Source organism: Triticum dicoccoides, chromosome 7B, assembly GCF_002162155.2.
Source record: "Triticum dicoccoides isolate Atlit2015 ecotype Zavitan chromosome 7B, WEW_v2.0, whole genome shotgun sequence".
Taxonomy (NCBI): Eukaryota; Viridiplantae; Streptophyta; class Magnoliopsida; order Poales; family Poaceae; genus Triticum; species Triticum dicoccoides.
Window position 1 is genome coordinate 772957956 of NC_041393.1, and position 8350 is coordinate 772966305.

Genomic DNA, 8350 nt, shown 5'->3' on the forward strand with positions numbered 1-8350 from the left:
AAAACAGCCCAAAAAAAGCCCCCACGTTTCATGGGATCTTATCCCTCTCATTGGGACAAGATGTTTTCCTGCGTGTTTTCTTCGAAAAAAATTGAAAAGGTCCCAGAACATTTTCGGCACCCTCTAAAATTATTCTGGATGCGTTCCAAAACATTTTCGGTGTGATGGTTTTATTCTGAAACATTTTTGGTAACTCCAAAACATTTCCGATTTTCTGTTAGAAACAATTCTGTCATCTTCGAAACTTTTGTAGCGACTTTCTCTCACACTTCTTGTTTAGTATTCAGCAGATGGATGACCCTTAAGTGTGTGACTACGTACGTTCGGTGAAGTATCGACATGACCAGAACACTTTCCGATCAATGATCAATAGAGGAACCGTGGAAATCCATATTGACCCCAATACCCACACGAATAATTATTCGAGTGAACCTCTAGTTTCCATGTGCTATTTTGCTTGCTTCGCGATATGTTCCAAATACCCAAGATGAGATTTATCGGTATCCCTGTGGATCAACAACTTTGTCAACTATGCCAGTTACCTCATTATTGGTTTTGTTCTCTTTTCTCGTTCCCGCATTTCGGTATCCCTGTGATCAAATCAGGATGTGTCTAACCAGATGATGATGGATACCGTAACACCGAGACAGCCACAAGAATATCTTTCCATCGTCGGAGGAGCGAATCCAAATCTTGAGCTATCCGGACCATTGTCATACTTTTCAATGAACCCGTAAGCTGTCGTAATAGCCACCCTTTTACGGATGACGTTTAACAAACCCCAAAGTTATGAAGCAAGTGTGAAGGAACTTGATACTCTCATGGTCTTAGGAATTATCACACATTAACTTTCTTTGTGTTATTTACCATTAACTTGTGACGAGTGTATCTCATAGCATAGCATCAATTCGGGTCGATTCAACACAAGTGTTCTTCTAACATTGCGTCCTCAAAGTTGCCAGCATATGCCCATGACCAGGAAAACAAAACCATCATGCAACACTTGAGCTAGTTTTAGAGGCATGACTAGGAATACATTTTACAGTTTATAATTCCACACGTGCATATGAGTTTTCCTCCGAGCCTCGTGATTATTGTAGACTCGAGAACCATAGGAGTTATAGCACGGAATATAAACATAATTATGAACATGGAGATAAATAATAACATTTGTTATTGCCTCTAGGGCATATCTCCTACAAAAGGCTAACATTTTTTAGTGATTCATTAATTACTTGGTAAATTGTGGCCAAGTTAGTGGCTTAAAAAATAATATGTGATCTCTTGTTTCAAGAGTGGGTAACTGAGTTGGTATATAAGTTACCCAGGTGCCGAAATTATGGATCGCCAAATTGAGCTAGAGAACATATTAATTTATGAAGATTTAGATCCCAAGGCTCTGTCATACCAACTTTTGAAGAAAATCACGAAAGAGTTTTCCGATAAGTTGGAAATTCGAACAGGTGCCTTCACAGTGGATTATAAGGTATAGAAAATCCTGTCATGTTGCCTGTAGATCCCATGACTCTGATATGATCAATTTTTATCTGAAATGAAAACTCAAATTTTATCTTGCATGATGTACTGTAGGCAATACTTGATAATGGTGTTGTTGATGTAAAGAGACTGTCAAACACATACAAGCACGAGGAAATATTGAATAGCCTTAAGGATCTGAACATATGATCTTCCAGCGAATAAACCAACTAGCATCAACTACAAGGAGTAATCAACACTACTAGCAACACATTGGTACCAATCTGAGGTTTTGAGAGAAAGATCAGATACAAGAGATGAACTAGGGTTTGAGAGGGGATGTGCTGGTGAAGATGTTGATGGAGATTGACCCCCTCTCGATGAGAGGATCATTGGTGATGACGATGGCTTCGATTTCCTCCCAGCAGAACAGCTCCGCCAGATTGGATCCCTAGATTGGTTCTGCCTAGGTTCCGCCTCGAGACGGCGGCGCTTTCACCTAAAAGCTTCTTTCTGATTTTTTCCAGGTCAAAACACACCATATAGGAGAAGATGGCGTCGGGGGCCTGCCAGGGGGCCTACAAGACCGAACGGTGCGCCCTCCACCCTTGTGGATGGCAGGTGGCCACACTCTCGTACTTTCTTCGCCCAATATTTTTTATATATTCCAAAAATATTCTTCGTGATGTTTCAGGAATTTTGGTGTTTTGCAGAATAGGTCTCTAATATTTGCTCCTTTTCCAGTGCAAAATTTCAGCTACCAGCATTCTCCCTCTACATGTAAACCTTATAAAATAAGAGAAAAAGGCATAAATATTATGATATAATGTGTAATAACAGCCCATAATGCAATAAATATCAACATAAAACCATGATGCAAAATGGACGTATCAGCTAGCTGCAGCGGCGTCGGGGTTGGGCGGAAACACTGCACGTGAGCAGTAAGCAGTGCAGCTCGGCCTTATTTTTCATCACAACAACCACGGCTGGACTAAATTTGAGCTTGTGGGGAAAATTTTAGATGGGAAAAGTCATATTTAGTGAACTAAACTTTATAAAGGATAGGGTAGATGTTACATAATCTACGAAAAGTTTGGAGAGTTTTCTACAAAATGTCATGACAGAATAGACTAAGAATATCAATTTGTTTTATTAGTAGGTATAGATAGAGACTTTAATATGCATGTATCCAAGCAGTCTTGGTTAGAGTATTAGCTAGAGATGCAGTTGAATAATGGTCTATAGATATTTGGACATGATGCTCCTATGTTAATTATGTCATGTAAAATTATAGTCATAAAAATTGTAATTTAATCGATACGCAACTGCAGTTTATCCACTGCACCATGCAATCTTTTGGAGAGAAACCACCGGTGAACCTATGGATACTGGTCCATTTTTCTTTCATTTTTTCCAACCTCGATCAACGTTAAAGCTAAAATCCAGTCTGCAGGATTTTAGTAATAGATCCGAACGACTCCTTCACCATTCGATCCGGATCATGCGGGCGCGCGCTCGTCTTCCCTCTTTCCCGTTTTTCATCTACCCTCTTTCCTTATTTTCTGGCTTCAGTTTCCTATTCTATCGGTAGTTATTAGCGTTTCCTTTAAAACTGCACCTGCCATGTACTGCTTCGGTCCTGGCCCGATTGTTTCTCCTACCCCGAAATCTCGCAATAATTAATGCTGGATTAATTAGCCAACTACTATAATAAGTATGCATGCCGCACCATTTTTATGGGATTATTAAAGCAGCGGTCAGAGCCATGCTTTAGTGTTAAAATCACCGCTTGATTAAAGGAGAAAAATATAGGTCATTCATGGGATTTGATCCTTGGTCGTTGATTTAGTACATTTGCCCACCAACCACATATTCTATGCCTAGTCCTTGTGTAGATAAAAGGGTATTTTCATAGTTGACTTTTCATTTCTATATTACCATTGTAGAAAATCCCATTTATGTAGTGCTATTAGAGTGGAACAAAATTCACCTTGTGTAGCTATGATGGTGTCGTCGCAAAACGCCACGATGGTGCCGACGGACAATGTTAATACGATGGGGGTGAATATGTACAAAGCATGATAATTTACGCATCGCACATCTAATAACTTGCGTATAAACAGTGTGATAACTTTGACGGGAGTGGAGGGTTGTTGAAACCATACCCTTGATAACTTCTGTGTGAAGAGCATAGTAAATGCATCACATACCTGATAACTTGCGTACGAACACTATTATAACTTTGGGGGGGATGGAGGTTGTTGTAGTAAACCACTGATAACTTCTACATGAATAACATGGTAATTTATGCATCATAGAACTAATAACTTATGTGCAACACGGTGATAACTTTTAATCCGGGCAAATAAAGTTGAAGAAGTGTGTCACCGGTAATTTTTGTGCGAATAACATGGTAATTTACGCACCGCAGACCTGATAAATTACATACAAACATGGTGATAACTTTGACTCGGTAACTCATGTGTAAATAACAACAAGATAATATATGCACAATTGATTTAATAACTTACTTAGTTCAGGTGTGATAACTTTTGACCGGGTGGGTGGCAGGGGGGTGCATGCTGTTAAACACCCTTTGGTAACTCGTGTAAAAATAACATGGTAGTATAAACACAACAGAGGTGATAACATAGTTAGCCCTGGCCTGGTAACTTTTTGACCAAAAATGTTATAGAAACATACCAACGTGAAATCTAGTTTCAAAGGTCTTGTCGCAACTAATTTCTCATGTCAAAACTATTTTTGTAACGGAGCGATTGTTTGAGTTACAAAACATTTTCAATTTTTTTGAAATTCAGTGGAATCCTCCCTTACATTAACATTTTGTGTCCTCTGGGGCATGCGTGAACGTGTATATGGGGAGAATATCGAAGAAACCAATTTATATGCCCCGGTAAATTTTGGGGAAAGACTATGATAATTTATGCTCAACTAGCATGATAACTTGCGTAGCACATCCGTGATAATTTTTTACACCAAAAAAATCTGTTGGAACATACCAATGTTGGATCTATTTCCAAGATATCATCGCGACAAATCATTTGTGTGAAAAAGGTTTTTCGCTAGGGCGACAGTTTGAGGTACAAAAAAATTCTGAAGTTATAAATTGGGAGAATCTAGGATAGCATCAACATTTTTTTGTCATCTAGGGCATGCATGTATGTGCACGTGAGAAGAAAGGTTGGAAAATAAATTTTCTTGTCCAACAATTTATGCGAAAACAGGTTGGTAACTTATGTGTTAAAGGCGTGATAACTTATGTAGCCCAAACCTGGTAACTTTTTCAATGATTTTTTTTCGTCGGAACATATAAACATGTGATCTAGTTTCGAAGATCTCGTCGCGAAGAAAATTTTATATGAAAGCAGATTTTCAAACAGATCGACAGTTTGAGCTAAAAAACATGTTAAGGTATTGAAATAGAAAGAATATTTTGCTGACATCATCTGTTTTGTCTTCTAGTTTGCATGCATGCATGAAAACAGAAATCAACAGGTACATCCCTTCATCAGCCGCGAAAGAGATTAGTAATCAAGGGAAAAGAAAGAATTAGATGTATAATTAGTAATTAAGAAAGAGAAATGGGCGTTCAGATCTGTTGCTATATTCCATACGTCTGGAAGTTAGCACCTTTTTTTTAATCTTTTCCAATCAACCTCCCATACACACCTACATTTAATCTTTTGTAACTAGCAAGGCTTGTGAGATTGACAATTTTGCTAGTTTCGTTGGGGGTCAACGTAGTTTTCTATTTGTGTTTGCAGGTGATGATCATTGGCTATGTTATCAAACTACTTTTGGTTCAACAAACCTTAAGGTCACTTTCTTTGAGGAAAAATTGGTACTTGCTACAAACCCCTGCACATGGCCCAACACCTCCCTAATTGACAGGAAGCATGCAGCTTCAAAGCGCCCGCCGCTGCCAACCACCACGAGGAGCTTTGCCCTGGGAGACTGGCTCGGCTATGGCAAGGGAGAGATGAGGCGAAGGGGGGTAGAGAACGAACAGCGATGCTCACACCACGGTCGCCCTCTAGTGTGACGCAGAGGCTTGGTTTCTGGATTGTTTTCTGTGCTAGCATCCTTGCTTTGGCTAGCTAAAACAATGTCTTAGGACTGACTTATATTTTGTAAGGATAGTCTTTTCATTTCATCTCTTCTCAACAATAATTTAATTTTCTTTGGAGGCCAACATGCAACTTTTTAGCCATAGGTGTGGAGTCGTCAAGTCAAACAAATGCTGGATCAAATTTTATATTCCTCCAAATCCATATTAGTTGTCGCCCAATGAATGCACTAAAATATGTCTGCATACATCCCTTTGAGCGACAATAATATGAGTTGGAGTGAGTACCTTCCGTCTCGGTGATGGTGGCCAAGGTGCAGTGGGGGTTGGGCTTTCCAGTCGGCCAGTCACTGGGACTGAGACGGCCTATGGGGCTAGCAGCAGCGGTGTCAGGGTTGGGCAGAAACACTGCATGGGAACAGTAAGCAGTGCGGCTCGACTTATTTTTCGTCAGAACAACCACGGCTGGACTAAATATGAGCTAGTGGGGGAAAGTTTTAGATGGGAAAATTCATATTTGATGAACTAAACTGTATAAAGGATAGGCTAGATGATACATAATCAACTAAATGACCACACCCCACCCCACCCCCCCCTCCAAAAAAACATAACTTTTAAAGGATTTGCTAGAGATGCTCTAACTGAACTGGAGTTCATTTAATGAGCATTTGCTGGATGCATGCATACCGTGAGTGTGATTCAGCGGAGCTCGTTCCTGTTCCAGCTCACAATTATATTAAGAAGAAACCATGTGATTCGCAACAACAACAAAAAACGATGGGAGAAGACAAGATGGATTCTCAATAACACTCACAATTTACCAACCAAAAATTTAGGATCATTTAGTAAGTACTCCCACTGTTTCAAAATATAAGAACGTTTTTAACACTACACTAGTGTCAAAAATGTTTTTATATTATGACACGGAGGGAGTATGTTCTACCATTAGCAAAAGACATTGTTTGGACCATGGTAACCTTATATTTAGTTGTTCATCCATCTTCATCATTGTTTCTTGTTTAAGGAGAGCAGGTCGGATCGATTTGTCGTAGCCACCAAACTGGAGTGTAACAAATATGACTACTTTGATTTCAACCAGATGGAGCAGACTAGTTTACAATGGTTGAGATGTACACGCATTATACATCATAATCATACCTACTCTTTTCTTATTGTTGAAACAGCTACCTAATACCTAACGTTAACTCAATGACTTGATCGTCTGTGCACATGTGAGTCTTCCTTGTCAGCACGTACGTCATTGATGATGTGGATCACATGATATGTAGACTTTGAAATATACCAATGGCAGGTCAATCTCTAATTACAATACAGCGTCGATTGGGCGTCACGATCACTAGCATATAGTATTACGTTATCTCGGCCTACTACTACGGGACAATGGCGTACTGCTAACATAAACAATGTCTTCCTACTGGCATTTCGTCTCTTCTCAACAACAATGGAGCTTTTTAGTCTAGTCAAACTAATACAGCAGCAACTATTTGGAAATATGATTCGTCCTGCTAGCATAAACAAATATTTCTCATCAAGTGTTTTTTTTTTTATAAAGAAGGACGACCCCCGGCCTCTGCATCATTTAAATGTGGGAACTCATTAATAAAGATCAATCATTTAACTACCCCAGCAAATAAGTTCAAAAAAGAAATGGCTAGCATGGGTCCGGGCGCCATTCAAATTAATACCTTCACACCATAAATATTACACACAGGCATCCCAGGCGGCCAGTTCGCCTACTAAGGCTGATCTTCCACCTTGTTCATACTCATACTCTCGTCCAGTATACAACTTCATCCAAGACAAGACGGTTGTCCTCAGTCGTTCCAAATCTGAACTGCGTCTGGCCATCTTTCGCAGTGGCCGACCGGTGAGGAGAGACGAGCACAATACCGATCCTTGAACAGTTGCCATTGGATTGAGCCAAGGTATGACCGCTAGGATACTGTCTACGACACATATTTATTCCTGACAACGAACCAACAACTCCATGATCTCCAAGCTCACCTTGCATGCATGTACTCTACTGGTGATCCTCTCCTTGCACCAATAATTTTGGTTCGCTCTTGGAACTGTTGTCTTCCATTCCACTCCCAACCTGCAAACCCATCACCACCATCAAGGCCGCGCTTGGATTGCCGTTTTCCAGCGGCTTACACGCGTAAAACATACCCTTGTACTGTATTTGAAACCGGTCGATCTACTTGGAAGGTCGTTTTTGGGTTGTAAAATTTACACTCAGTTTCAGATTACACTTGTATTCTATCTGTATGTCACCGGTTTACAAAACACAGCTCATGCCATCGTTTTCCCGTATTACCCCCATCTCGCTCGATCTCGCTAGGGGCCACAGCCGACGCAAGCACCATTGCGGCTCGACAGGAGCACGCCGAGGCCGGCACCGTTCGCCGGAGGCACCACCTCAACCGCCAGCACTGTCAGCTCCACCCCCGTGACCTGCCACCTACGACGAGCGTCCACCTCGTCCACCAAAGCGCCTTCACGCGCCGCCGCCGCCGGGTACCGCATCCGCCATGGCCACATCGCGGACATGTGCACTCTTCGTATAATATACATGCGGACATGTGGTCTCGTCGGCCGCCGGCGAGTTCATGGAGTGGATACGAGTGAGAAATCCTACGAACCAAGCGCGAGTACTTATATGTGAATAGATCCGGTTGTATTTTACTAATCTTCAGTAATATACAGTGGTAATCATATACACTTGTAAAGTTTTACAGGGATTCCAGGCGGGGCCCAAACCTTTGC

At 40.9% G+C, this 8350-nt stretch overlaps 1 protein-coding gene across 6 annotated transcripts in view; it reads left to right on the forward strand.

Moving 5' to 3' along the window:
• Positions 1-7326: 7326 nt before the first annotated feature.
• LOC119337164 overlaps positions 7327-8350 on the forward strand; it is a 30491-nt gene continuing 29467 nt past the window's right edge. For all 6 annotated transcript variants that reach the window (XR_005163053.1, XM_037609284.1, XM_037609283.1 and 3 more), the window contains exon 1: positions 7327-7509. The gene's annotated coding sequence lies outside the window, so the exon portion shown is untranslated. The remainder of the gene's footprint in view (positions 7510-8350) is intronic.